This window comes from Sinohyriopsis cumingii, chromosome 16, assembly GCF_028554795.1.
Source record: "Sinohyriopsis cumingii isolate HCF-2022 chromosome 16, ASM2855479v2, whole genome shotgun sequence".
NCBI lineage: Eukaryota > Metazoa > Mollusca > Bivalvia > Unionida > Unionidae > Sinohyriopsis > Sinohyriopsis cumingii.
In genome coordinates this window covers 88,486,355-88,501,892 of record NC_142976.1, presented here as the reverse complement: position 1 = coordinate 88,501,892, position 15,538 = coordinate 88,486,355, and the positions used below count along the sequence as shown (strand labels likewise).

At 37.3% G+C, this 15,538-nt stretch overlaps 1 protein-coding gene across 2 annotated transcripts in view; it reads left to right on the top strand.

Moving 5' to 3' along the window:
• Positions 1-214: 214 nt before the first annotated feature.
• LOC149780958 (ATP-dependent translocase ABCB1-like) overlaps positions 215-15,538 on the top strand; it is a 94,548-nt gene continuing 79,224 nt past the window's right edge. For both annotated transcript variants that reach the window (XM_089938059.1, XM_089938058.1), the window contains exon 1: positions 215-285. The gene's annotated coding sequence lies outside the window, so the exon portion shown is untranslated. The remainder of the gene's footprint in view (positions 286-15,538) is intronic.

Sequence of the window (15,538 nt, the reverse complement as noted above, 5' to 3'; positions counted from 1 at the left end):
TTATATTTATCATCCGGAACAGACTCGGCTGACGTTGGCTATCGACTTACTTAAAATCAATACTAACAAAGTTAAGTGTGCGTTAAATCAGTGTTATTACAATGAGTAAGCGCCGCAGGTCACATTGTGGAACGCACACTTTTTTTTTTTAATACCAGGCAGGGTATTTAAATTCTCAACATTCAAACCAGTAGAGCATTACCTGGCGAACCGTCGGTGTTATAAGTACTCAGTACGGCACAGGTTGGGTAGCAAATAACTTTTCATGGTTTTAAAGGTTACAAGGTAACTTTCTCTCTCTCCCTCTCTCTCTCTCTCTCACACACACACACACAAACACATCAAAGAAGTTAAGAACTTTATATTTAGGGGTGACCAAACTTATCCTTTAAGAAGGATATCTTCGGTTCGCTTTGATATTTGTAAAATTATTGCATTTTTGTAGATGCTAACATACTGTAGAGTGGCTATATATATATATATATATATATATATATATATATATATATATATATATATATATATATATATATAAACTAATGTTCTTTTTCGTATCTAATTGCAATCGGGTATACAATAATACGAAGGCCGCGCTTGTCATTTCCGTTGTTTTGCCACTTTTTATGCATGTGCTGCTTGACCATATATTTAAAACATATATCGATGCAACAATGGCACTTATTGGCTTGATAGTATTTATCCGACGTTTATTCGAAGATTTGATACCGGATTATTGAATATCAGACAAAGTACAGTGTCTATCCCACCCTCTCTTCTTGTGTGTGTGTGTGTGTGTGTGATTTAGATTTTTAACATAGCTTTAACAATTTTAGTCCTGTCGCTGCCATGTCTGCAGTATGACAGTTTATAGGGATGTCTTTGATTGGGGCATAGTGCTAGCTGCTGGTACCATTTTTTTAAAGTTTCCGGAATGACTTGGCCAGGGTTCGACCATATGAGGCGTACGCTCTAACCACTTAGGCCACCTAAGCGGTCCGCTCCTTTCATGTGTTTTTCAGTGAAGCAGTATTTCTATTACATTTTCTTTTACAATTCCACACAAATCACTAGTAAAAACAACTTTCAAATCAACTGAGCTTCTACACACTGCAGTGCAACGAAAACAAAACATCACAAGCGATATAAATTTGGGGCGTTTGTATCTAAATTAATATAAAGATATTTGTTTAATATATCTCTCATAATTTACATTTATATTAAACTACCCTGGGGTAGAAATAATGAAAGAAATAGTAAAGATGCCCTTTAGATAAGTAACTATGTTGTTTCAACAATGCCAGTTCATGTATGTCACCTCGACTTGTACGATAATTCAGCCCAGCACGACACTAAATGGGTAGCGTATTTGCAATTCAAACGTATTCTTTCCATGAAATGCGATACATGTTTTATGTTAACGTCTCGGTCGAGTGCGAATTTGACGCGGGTGATACATAGACCAGCAGATACCTTTCCGCCCTCGAAAGGTCAAAAATGCTTTAATATTATCCCATCAATAAGTATAAGATAATCGTAGGCCTGTAATATTTCTCTGACCACTCGCTGGCATTTGAGAAAATACAAATTACATTTAAAGTTATATATGATGGGTTTTTCATCATTTTCCAGTATATTATATTATAAACAGGTGTTTACAACCCGTAATTGTCCGGGTATTTTCAGGTCATTGACCCTTATTTGCCGGATTTAATCTGTTTATGAAAGCTATGTGCGTAACACGTAAATGTACTTGTGGCCACTTTAACATTGCCAGGAAAAGAAGCTTCACCATATCAAAAAAAATTCCACCGTTGTTTTTAATTCAATCATGACGTTTACAAACCAGGTACTGCGTAGGTTCGAGCCTCGGGCTCGACCGTTGTGGGTATGTGGGAAAGCATGTCAGTAGATTCCCGTGAGTCGGTGATTCTTACCGGTATTTTTTCGCGGTTCTTACTCCACTAGTTATACTGGCCGCCATGTATAGAGCAGCCTATCACGCTCTGAAAAATGGCGTTAAACCCAAAGCTAAAAAACAACAACAACACTAACAAACAAGTAGATATGATTAAATATATGGTAAGAAATACATAAATCGATAGTTGTGTAAATACTAAACAACAACAAAAAACCAACAAAAAACAAACCAAAAAAAACAAACACAAAAAACTACCCCCCAAAAAAACGTTATCGGAATCTTCTTTTTGTGGCGAATTTAGATACGAAAATGATCTTTTAAAAGAACACAAGATGGTAACATAAATCAGTTTATGGTGTGGTTGAACTTAAGCATTCTCTGTAACCTTATCTTATGATGTAGAAGTGTTGCATTTTGTATTACGGAGAGGTGATTCTGACAATACAGAAATTGTGATTCTTTTGTGAATAATTTAGGAGTAAACCGAATATTTTTATGAACCGGAAGCAAGGATCAGTTGGAAAATCCATCTCTGCTGCTGGATCTGACCAGTATCACATGACAGCTATGGATACTAGTGTGTTGGTGCTTCGGTCGAGCACCTCTGTCTGCGCAGGTTCGAGTCTCGGATTCGGCCAATGTGGGTATGTGAGAAAGCTTGCAAGTAGCTTCTCGTGGGTCGGTGGTTCTTTCCGGTTTTTTCCCGGGTTCTTCCTCCACCACTAATACTGGCCGCCATGTATAGCCTATCGTGTGCTGAAAAATGGCGTTAAATCCAACAACAACAACAGCTTCGGTCGAGCAGGTTGGTGGGAGTGGTAGTGCATGTGTGTTCAGAAATTAAAACAAAAAATGATTTTTTTTTTCAGTGATATGACTCATGAAACTCAATTTAATATTTGAGTGTTTAGGTCAGTCGATTTACCGGTTCTAATCGTTACTTATGGTGAAAAGTTTCAACTGCAAACCTCATTTGCATCCATACCCTATGGACAACCTGTCTTCAAATTCAGGCTACTAAACATGCCATTGATATACAATATTTTTCCCCATGTGTCCAATTTCTTAAATGCTTTCAGTTGCCTGTAAAATCATCTGGAATAAAGTACACACGTACTGTTTTTTTTTTTAACCGGTATACATTACCTTGCTGTATGTATCTTATCTTTCCTAGTACAAGTAAAACTACACAAAGACTTCCTTACATGATCCGTTAAAATACATTATTAAATACCAGTGAGGCACTATCTAGAGAAAAATGCTTCACATTTAACGTTTACAAAATTTTCAGGTTAAGACGAGAATATTAATTTTGGAAACTTAGATTACAAAAAGAACAACAAGAAATGACTCACCAGTCAAGATTTTCCTAGTCTACCATGGGGATTGCGAATTGGTACTCGGTACATTTTTGGGCATGTAGTTTTTTTTTAAGCCCGTTTTCTAACACAGTAATGTGTCCAATCTGACCAAATTAATCGTTTATTTCACTGTCAAACAAAATATTTGATGTTATTATCTTACCGTTCGGAACGGTGGTGGTTCAAATTGGTGTCACATTGCAACCGAAGAGTACATGCTTAGTCAGTAATGAACATGGCTCACCGAGTTTTACAATCCAGGACGCGATGTATTCTTATTGAGCCGAGTACAGTATTTCAATTGTCGACCTTAACAATAGAAGACCATTATTTGGCTAACACTGTATTAGGTAAGGTGGTAATATGGGGTATACAGATGGGATAGTGAATGACGTTTGCTAGTCTGAAAAGATCAAAAGGCAGGCAACTCTCTCTCTCTCTCTCTCTCTCTCTCTCTCTCATATCTACCACGTTTCACATTAACTTTAACACATTCATTACAAATACGTAAGTATGTGTACTCTTACATTATATCTATTTTATTTCTGTTACTTAGATAAACAAATGCTTTAAGCATCCATTTAAATGTATAATCTTGCAAAGCTTAAATTTTTCTAAGTAAAACTGGCTGCACGTACTAACTAATAATAACTTCCAGATAAGAGTCGATACAAATTGAACTTTATCAACTGAAGAAATTCGAATGAAAGTACATTAGACTGATCTACTGCTTTTTTTAACAGGGCACTTGTTAGAGTTAAAACATTTCATACACATGGTATGAAACCCCAACCTAACCAAAAATTGAGATCTATTCAAAACGTTTGTTGGATTTAATGGCACTTACACGTTATTGTCTTTATCGGGTAGAGGAAATGAGAGCTAAATGCATTTCCCAAGTACACAACAAATCAGCTGACCCAGGCTGGTACAGGCTGTATTGAACATGTGACCCTTTGATTACGTGTCCGAAGCTCTACCAACTGAGCTAGTGCTGCTCACCCTACTTCAAAGTACCGTCTTTTCGGAAAGGTTTGCACTTTTCCCTGAGCTAGTTGGGTGCCGTGTTTTCTTACAGGACAGTAACACAAGTAGCTTCTTTAGTGCCGACGCATTCAGAATAAAGTGCGTTGCCCAAATATACACCATCATATCCGACTCAGGCTGATCCTATATCAGGATTCGAACCCGCACCCTTTAGTTCGTGAAATCGACATTTTAAGAAGAAAAAAGGTACTGCATCATCGCAGTTCCTATTTCCATTAGTCACCGCTTACGATAGAGTTGCTATTGCCTATTCTACCTATTCTATTCTTATTCTATTCTTATTCGTAAAGAGCAATGACAAACTCCCAAGCGTGTATTTTTAAATGTTAATGTAACAGCTGGAGAACGCTTAAGGTGGTGTTCTACAGTTTCGTATTTTACATAGGGAGGGTTAGAATTTTAAAGAAAAAGAAGTTCCCAAGCTTTCCTCACTGGTTATACTAGCCATTTATAAAAGACCTTGTATATCTTAGGAATAATTGAAAGAAACTTTAATTCCCTTTATTTTGATGTATGATTGATGGGTGTACTATGGGTTATAGAGTATACAGCTTGGCCTTACTTCGGATGTGCACCTTTCAAAAAAGTGCTAGCTCTATATGGTCATTTTCACTTCCTGAACTTAGAGGTAAATTGTATAAAAAAGAGCCGATAACTTTTTTTTACATTTTATATATTTGGTAATTCATTCATTGCACTTTCAGAAGCTGGTATTGTCTAGTCTGGCAAAATTCATTTTCCCTATTTTAATAGCTGATATGTATAGTGTACTTTAGACTAATTCAGGCTGATTTTTTGGCACAAGGGAGCAGTCATTTCAGTTAACAGTGTGCTTAAATCATGTACAATTTCCAATATCCAAAGAAATATCATCCACATTACATTAATGTAGCATAGAGGTATGCCAACATTCTCTCCATTGTGCACGTTTTAAATGCGAACTACTTCACCTTACATACATCACTCTCTCAAAAGTACATATTAACTGGTGAGCGCCCTCATAAACAAGGTAAAAGCTATCAAATGCGGAACTAGCCTTCGAGCAGTAGTGCATCATGTGGATATTGAGAGGTCACCCAACCAAGGTGTACGCGCGTTGCATTGTGGGTATTTGTGTACTCAATAGTGTTGTCTGTGAAAACAACCCATAGGTGGGCTCCACCTCTAAGTTTCACTTCGTTCATATTTCTAGTGCTTCAATCCTGATAACGCGTGATCTAAAGAATAGTTAAAAAGTGGTCGCGAAGTGAGAATGAATGAGCCGTTTTATTGCTCAAAAGGTTAATCGATCAAAAAACTGGAATATTACAGAATTTTACAAGTTTTCTCAACAAGAGTACACATCTCAATTAAAGAAATAAATTCCTCATAAAAATACACATATTTTATTTATCATGTTTTAGAATATAATATTTCGGTGTTATGAATTTGGTCCAAGACGCTCGCCTTTGCAGATCAGTGATTTCTCACTTCTCTCAGCGTGGGTTCGTGTCTCGGCTCGACCTGCGTGGGTATGTGAGAAAATTTGCTGGTAGTTTCCTGTGGTTTGGTGATTCTTCTCGGGATTTGCAGGTTTTTTTTTCCACTGAACGCCATGTAGAACCTATTTTGTGCTGAAAATTGGCGTTGAACACAGTAAGGATATCGATAGATAGTGTCTTGCCCGAGTGCACATATACTGAACGCCATGTAGAACCTATTTTGTGCTGAAAAGTGGCGTTGAACACAGTAAGGATATCGATAGATAGTGTCTTGCCCGAGTGCACATTTTCAAGGTCGTTATGTTATATGGAATACATTTTGAATTGTTTATGCATGTGTAATTTTAGGGTTAACTTGTTGCATGAAACAAATCACAACTGAATAGACTCGTATGCGGAGACCGGCATCAGATCAAAGTAGTCGTTGGATGTTAATGATTGTGAAATCCCTCTTCCTGGAAAGACGACAATAATAAACAGATCTGATGGGCATCGATACAATGTCATGTTCTGTTATCATGTTGATTCACCAATCGAATTTCTGCGTTCACGCTTCTGAATGTGAGGGACGTCATTCGGAACATGTTGCGAACGATATTTCTCTCAAGTATAAAATGCGAAATGCAACCCTTTGGTAGCTAAAAATTAGAGAACCGTGAATTCCCAAAGTCACCATTGCATGGTCTCCGTTATGTCGTAGATCTCGTTTTATTAATCAAATTGCAGTGGCGCTCTACAGTTTTGTATTTTGCATAGGGAGGGTTAGAATTTTAAAGAAAAATATTTCCACGGTTTCCTCGGACGTAAATTGTTTAAAAAAGATCAGATAACTCTTTTTATTACATTTTATATGGTAGGTAATTCATTATTTTCACTTTCAGACGCTGTATTGTCTAGTCTGGCAAAACTAATTTTCTCTATTTTAATAGCTGTTAAAGATAGTGTACTTTAGACTAGTTCAGGTTGATTTTTTGAGGACATGGGAACAGTTATTTTAGTTAGCAGTGTACTTAAATCATGTACAGTTCCCACAAGTACAATATCCAAATAAATGTAAGCCACAATGCATCAAAGTAGCATAAAGGTATGCCAACATTGTCTCTACTGTGCATGTTTCAAAAGCAAACAACTTCACATTACATACGTCACTCTTTCGAAAGTACATAATAACTGGTGAGCGCCCCCAAAACCCTTACTTGAACATATGGGATTTCTACTGCATAAATGACTGCTCCTTTGTACAGCCAGTCAGAGACAAGCAAAGAGATCAATATTTTATATTGATGAAAGCTGCAGTATACGAATGGATCACATATCGTCAAAAAACAATAGGAAAATACATTGCCTACTGCCCTCCTTTCTTAGTTAGCTCTCAAATGAACACAAAGTAAACCACGTTGAATCTGTACAGATGCACTTGAAAAGAACCCAATTTATTTCAAGTCTTGCACATAAACAAGGTATCCACTGTACGTCTGAAAACAGCGATGTACAGTAAATACTAGTCCTCCCCCCCCCCCCCGAAAAAAAAAGAACAGTGCCGTATGGCGTGGATTATTTAGGATACATTCTTATGATTAAGTAGGCAGTAAATTGTGTAATGGTTACTTTTTTCGTAATTCCTTCCAGCATCATGAATATTCACCTTTCCGGATTAAAGTAGCAGCTTTATGATTTATTAATTTAACTGCAGTTTATGGGTCTGAAATGTAACAAGCGTCTGTCATTAAAATCTAAGAACATTATCCCCCCCCAAAAAAAAAAATTAAAAAAATAAATAATAATAATAATAATAATAATTGCATCATGTGGATTAATATATCCATCGGTGATAACAAGGTCAGTGTGACCTTTATTTTATGATTCACTGATTTGCACTTACCTTTTCGTAAAGTTCGTCTGCTGTAGGTTAGGGTTTGCGTTGAGGCCATCTTATCGACCATTATTATTCAACTCATTTGGTATTTAGATATGTCAATTTGTTGTTCGAAGGAATCCCAAAATATACCGGCACCCCAAGGATACAAATAGTTTTATAGTATTGGCATAGTGCAAGCATGCTATTTATTTAAGTGAAGAATACTTCCTTACTGGTCTTTTTATCTCACCTTGATACCCGCCCACATAGTTGTTTAACAGCTTTCATCACAGTCTATGCTTTTGTCCAGCAATCTGTATGCAATATCTCGGTTTTTCAAGCATTACATTGCAAGAAATGACTGGATAAACATCAAAAAATTTGATATGAAACCTCATACTGAACAGCCGAATAAGCCTTGAAAAGTTTCTATTTTTAAGCATGAAATCCAAGAAAATGTGTATCCTTCTTACCGTGTTTATACAATAGAATTATACCGTATTTATACAACAGAATTATACCGTATTTACACAATAGAATTATACCGTATTTATACAATAGAATTATGCCGTGTTTATACAGTAGAATTAAACCGTGTTTATACAATAGAATTATACCGTATTTATACAATGGAATTAACATCAGTCAACTTCTAAAAAAATAACGTGTAGGATGTGTTTAATTAGCATTATGTTCCCGCATAACAATGTTCTCTCGTCTCCAAAGCATAAATAATAATAATAATAATAATAATAATAATAATAATAATAATGATGATAATGAGGACTTTGTATAGTGCCTAATCTTCAGAAGCTCTAAGCGCTTTACAACATTATACAACACCTATAAGATAAAAAAACATATATAATGATATGATTATAAAAACAAACACCATGAAATTAGAAAACAGAAAAAAAAGGTTGAGAATATTTAAGGTAGGAAACATTATTAGGTCTTTAAGTTTGTAAACTAGGTAGAAGTATTTATTCAGACAGACTTTGGCATATGTATCAATGTTTCGTGCTTCAGTGTAGACTTGAATTCTTACATTTAACTTATTTTTTGTTGACACTATCGAATGTATTGTCCCGAAATGCGACGGTCGTACTCATCATGGAATACGCTACCCATTAAAAGCAATGTAGAGTACATACTTACTGCATGCTTTTACGTGGCATGAAAAGGGAGAATATATTAATCAACATAAAGGATGTAGGCTGCGGCCGAATATGGCGAGATCTAGTGTTCCACGGAACCATGGTTTATTTATTTTATTTACTGTGAGGCAACAATTGTTCAAACTAATTTTTATCTACAAGATCATATATTAGTCTCCAAATAATTTTCATCATTTTCAAAATAATCCTTGACTCCAGTGGCGTCGCTAGGGGGGTGCGGGGGGTGCGGACCGCACCGGGTGACACCATCTCAGAAGGGGTGACACCAAAATGAAAAATTGCAAATTTTACAGAGCACACACAGCTCGGTCTAGTCGGATTTCATAAGCGGATAACCGATCATAGTTAAATACATGACTAGCAGGCACAGCAATTGCGTCGCTAGGGGGATGCGGGGGTGCGGACTGCACCGGGTGACACCATCAGAGGGGGTGACACCAAACTGACATTACTAAGGATTCTGTATGGTCTGTTACGGAAGGAGGACCATGGGGGTGACACCATGAGCTACCGTACTGGGGGACACCAACCCGAGTGACGCCACTGCTTGACTCGACCGGCGAAGTACTTCAGTGTTAAGGGACCGCTCCGGTGGCCTAGTGGTTGGAGCGTCTGCATCGGATGCCATCGGTCGTGCGTTTTAGCCCTGGCCGAGATATTCCAAAGACTTATAAGAATGGTACTAACAACTGCCTCGCTAAGCGCTTAGCATTAAGGGCTCTGTTAGGACTTCACGGCTTGGTGTCAGCATAATGTGATTTGATGGGATATGATGCTACATGTAGGTGGCATAATGTCCCAGAGCTAGACATCACTATACACTGTTACATTCAAGATACTGTAGCGATATGACTGAAAAATTGTTAAAGCTACGCTAAAAATGTAAATCACACACACACACACACACACACACTTCAATGCTAGGCTAATATTGATGAATGTCATGAAAATAAATGGCAGAAGATACATTTATGTCAGCAGCAGGGAGGGTGTACAGACCAGGTGGCTCAGATAAATTTAACCCTCCCACCAAACATTTATCCGTAGAACCCTCAGAATTCAAAAATAAACCCTCCTACGCAAATTAATCCGCAAAATTTCAACCCAAAGTGCATTTTTAGGCATAAAAAAAAACAGCATTTTTTTGGGGGGGGTATTGTAAAATTTGTTTGTGCCATAATTGAATTATGGTGGGCTGCGGATATTAATTTTATTTCACAATAAAACAATATCTTTGAAAATAAGATGAGTCGAAAAGTTAGCACAGTTGGAGAACCTCATTCTGCCAGATTAGCGCGAGAGCAATTAGCGGCATTAAAGAAGTTTATTCCGACAAAACAATTATTTAAGAAAAATGTTCGTGGTTACGAAGATATGCAACATGGAATTTTAGAAACTTCGGCAAAATGGTTGAAGCCAGTTACTAAAACAATTGAACAAACTGTATATGGTGACGAAAAAGATAAGGAAGATGAGGAAGCCAGAAAACGTGGAATTTTTCGTGCGTTGAAAGGTATTGAGGAGCAATCACGAACATTACCCGATCGATTAGCAATAGCAGCAGCGGCAGCGCAACAGGGTGGACAACCTGCAATTGCCTTTAAAGTAGGTCGTAAAGGAAAAACTGAAGCAAGACCTAGAGGGAGAAAACCTGGAGTAAAAAAAATGAAATTTGATATCGATGATTTAAGAGAAAATTTCACCGATGAGGGATGGAATATAATATCACAACCGCTATCTACGATATATAGTTTAGATCAATTTGGTCAACTTGCTGAAGATATGTTCAGTATTCGAAATGATTATTTGTCTGATATAGGAAGAGGAAGATATCCAACTCGTAAAAGTTGGTTTAGTATGTTATTTAGAATTTATGATGGAAAAACGCAAGCGAGTGAAAGGGATCCATCTTTTAGAAGATTTATGGCAGCAGCAGACGATAGATATGGTCATAATAAACAAATGGCGGAAGAAAGAAAACAGCAAGAGAAAGAAAGAAAACAGCAAGAGAAAGAAAGAAAACAACAAGAAAGAAAAGAAAAAACTAAAACACGAGGAAGAAAAGCAGCACCACAGGAAGATATTCAACCACAGGAGCCAATATTTCAACCAGAGGAATTAGGAGCTAGACCAAAAGAAAAAACTCCACCTCAGAAAAAGGAAAGAAAATCAAGAAGGAAAAAAGATCAGAGTGATGAACCGATAATTGTACCTAAATATAAATCATCACCGGCTAGTAGTGTGTTTAAAATTGATCCTAGTGTAACAGCGGATAATTATTTGAATACAAACATGTTGCATTTAACTCGCAACTATGATTCAGTAGTTCAAATGGCTGCGGATGATTCTACGGAAAATAAAAGATTATTTTTGCGAAAAGAATTTGATGCTGATAAAGTTAACACAATTGATTGGTATGCGATGATGTATTTTGGTAGTTTAGGAAAACCAGTAAGATATTCCGATGAAGATTTTGAGAAATTTACAGAAGATGTTCATAAACAGAGAGTAAAGTTATCACAAGGAAAAACAAGAACATCAATTTCAGCAACACCTAAAAAAGATAGTCCTAAAAAATATTATAATCCAACAGAGGAACTTATTTCTAAATTAATATACCCCAAACTCGAACCATCACCTGAAGAAATTTCTACTTTATTACAACCTCTTCCTCCTCGTCCCACTCTCCTTTCATTACCTACAGGTAAGGAAATTTTGCCACCTAAAAGTTCGCCACCTGAAAGTAGTGGTACTCCTGAAAAGGCTTATATTAGTAATCTTCTTACTATAAGGGAAAAATATCCTAAACAAGATAGTCCTGCAGGGGATTTGCCACCAAGGTCATTGTCAGGGACATCTTCAACACTGTCAGGATTATCGTCGTCAGGGACATCTTCATCGCCGTCAGATGAAGTATTCTACGTAACGCCATTGGAATCTCCAGAAAAAAAATCAGGAAAAGGATATGGATATTCAGTTTGTCCTGACAGTGTTGTCAACGATGTATCTCGCCTCGAAGTATTAATCGGAGGAAAGCGAGCCGGAAATAACTCCCGTGAGATAGTCAACGAAGCATCAGATATTTGTCAGCGATTATTCCGTGGTGGTATCATCGATTCTCACATTTATAAGGAGTTTGTCGATGAACTCATCGATTAAATCAACATAATTGAAATAATATGATTATTCACAAACATCAGCGCAGACCAAGACAGGTCCGCATAGTAAACTCTCGATTGCCAGTATACAAATATATTCACGGTAATGGATTCGGCGATATCGTTGGAAGTCTTGTCACGCGAGTAATACCTAAAATTGGACCCGTGATTAAGCAATTTGGGTTGAAAGCGATAGGAAAGATCGGCGAGACTGCCATTTCTGGTATCGGTAATTTGGCCAGTAAAGGCTTCAACGCTATCAAAGATAAAATATTAAGTTTAGTACGTAAAAAGCAACCCGTCAAATTACCCATTACCAGAGAAATGCCACCTGAAGTCAGTAAGGCCATAAATGATGCGGCAAATAAAAAAATAAATGATCTAGCACAGGAAGCTGCTATAACAAATCTAGCGCAGGAAGTTGCTAATACAAATCTAGCGCAGAATGTTGCTAGGACAAATCTAGCAAATACAAGTTTCGTTTCAGGTGATGGTCTTCGTTTTAGACGATATTATTAATAATAAATGTTCTCACAAGTGTCAAATGAAGTATTTAACATGGATGAACCAGTAGGTATGGATACATCAATGCGAGATTTCCAGTATTTCTCGTACGAGGTAGTTGAGCCAGATTCAAGAAATCGAAAGGAAATTCAAGTCCACGATACAACAAGATATTTTCTTCCATCTGAGGCGTATATCGAATTTGTTGGAAGGCTTGTTAGAGCCAACGATACCAACTTTGGAGCAGATTTTAAAGTTGGATTTGTCAATAACGGCATTATGTCATTATTCAAGAGTGCCACTTACATGATCGATGGAAAAGAGATTGAGTCAATCACGAATAATGTTGATATAGCAACGACGATCATAGGACTAGCAAGATACTCGGATGATTTTACCAGATCAGCCGGTCCTAGTATGATGTTTGCCAAGGATAATTCTAATGAAGCTGAACATAATCGGTATAACATCGCTATACCAATGGATAACACTGGTATAGCACCAGCCACCCAGATGGCTTTAATAACTGGCGTCAATGACAATTACAATCTCGGATTTGCCACGCGAAAACTTATGTTGGTTGGTCCGAGTTTAAGATTTTCCTGCGCAATTCCGTTATCTCATATTTTTGGATTTTGTAGACATTTCAGAAAAGTTATTTACGGAGCGAAGCATACGATATCTTTCGTTCGAGATGTCAATGATGACAGAGCCATCTGGCGAGGTGCAAGTGTAGATCCCCTTGATATCGGCAAAGTTGTCCTTGAAAGAATTACCTTGTGGATGCCAGCAATAACACCATCGATGATCATAGAAGAAAAATTATTATCATTTATGAATCAAGGTGGAAAATCCGTTATGTCCTGGCTGACAACTATGACTGACTCCTACGATATTGATATTAACGGAATATTTACCTGGCGAATTGCTTCACAACAAGGTTCTTCTGCACCTAGACATATCTTTGTTGCCCTTCAATCTGTAGATAGAAATGATCAACTGCATAGTCACATGATATTTGATCGATTTGGGGCAACAAACATATCATTAAGAATAAATGGCCAACAGGAGCCAACCGAGGAAATAGCCATCGATTATACCACCAATTCCACGGCACGCGCGTATCATCGATTACTAAGTTTTATGGGACGCGATCAAAATATTGATACCGGATTGCAAATATCACAACTAGATTTTAATACACTCTATCCTATCTATTATTTTTCCCTGGAACATCTCGATTTAGTAAAGCAGTCGGTTGTTGATATTCATTTCAAAGCCAGAATTAACACAGGAGGACCAGCAAGAGCAATCGCAGTAATTCTCAGTGATAGAACGATGATCCTGGAGGGTATCAGTGGTAGAATGAGAGTTATTGACGCGCCCGTAGAGAACATGTAACAAATTCTAAATTTAGATAAAGTGATTATTAATATGCCATACGATCACGTTAGTGTAACTCTGACCCCCGGTCAGGTGAAAAAACTTCAATCAGCAACAGCAGCGCGACGAGGTTTAAGTTTAACTTTGAAAAGTAATCAACTTCACGGTGGACCTAACAAACTATCGTTAACTAAAAATCAACACGGACATTTCACCAAAGCCAGATCGGCAAATACTGGTATTCGTCTGAATCTCTCAATAGGTGCAATCAGAGATATGATCAAAGTAGGTGGTTTTTTTCCATTGGCCGCGCTTATACCCGCGTTAATAGCAGGTGCGAAGGCAGTAGGATTAGGTGCACTTGGTGGGGCGGGTTCTGCAATAGCAGGAAAAGTTGTTGGAAAAATTATGGGAAAGGGATATCGTAAAAAAAAGGGCGGACTTCTCCTACCCCTTCTTCTCGCAAAAATGATGACGCAGCAACAACGACAAGGATCCGGCCTTTACCTAAGACGACCCCCGTACGGATCCGGGTTAAGTCGAGCTTACCAACCTCAAATTTAGATTTAATCAGTGAAGCAAAAAAAAAGAAAATAAAATTTTTCAGAGGCGTATTTATGCGAGATCAACTACCGGACAAACCAAATTCAACCGAGACAGGAATAATAAATCTCGATAAAAATTCCGGTCCTGGAACTCACTGGGTTGCGTATGCGATTAATCCTCGCGAAATCATCTATTTCGATTCATACGGATTAGCACCGCCGAATGAATTTATCAAATATGTGTCAAAATTAAAACTTCCAGTTTGGTATTCAACACTTCCAACACAAACACTAGTAGATCCACCAATATGCGGCCGGGAGACAATTAATGTCCTTGATGAAATTTCAAAATCATCCAAACCTTATCGCAAAATTTTATTTGAATATACCGTAGATAAATATCATGGTTGACATTTACGGTAGATCTCTCTTTAGGAAAGAAAAAAAAGACGTAGTCGACATCGATACATCAAAGTTTGCAACCAAGAGCGATATTAACAATCTTTTATCACTGTCAGAAGTTGATCCTGGCGAAGTTGCTGTTTTTCAAAATACCGAAGGGCGATTACAAACTAGCAACGTTAAAATAACTGACATAATCAAGCGAGACGAATACCGCGATCACATTAGTCAATTTACTCGCCAATCGGAGATGGTATTAAAATCTATTGCTGATATCGCCGATATTATAGCAAAGTTACCCCTGAAGGCCGATAAAGCATTACACGACGATCTTCAGGATAGAATGACAAAAAGACTTAACAGGTTAAATAACGACCTTAAAAAACTTGACGATGCTTTAGATAAATTTAGCAAAAAATTTGACGAGAATATAAAAACATCAACTGATACTTCCTTCGTATCAGATAAAAAAACCGATGACGATCTTAGCGAGAAAATAAAAAAAATCAACGAGGAAATTACTGGTATTCTTGCCGAAATTAACGAAGTAAATATCTTGATGAGCCAGAAACCATCGATCGACGATCTCAACAAAAAAATCAACGAGGAAATTATTAAACTCGGCAATGTTGTTGTTCCTGAATTTACCAGGGGGATTAACGCGATGCAAGTACAAATAAAATCCATCAACGATGAAATTAAC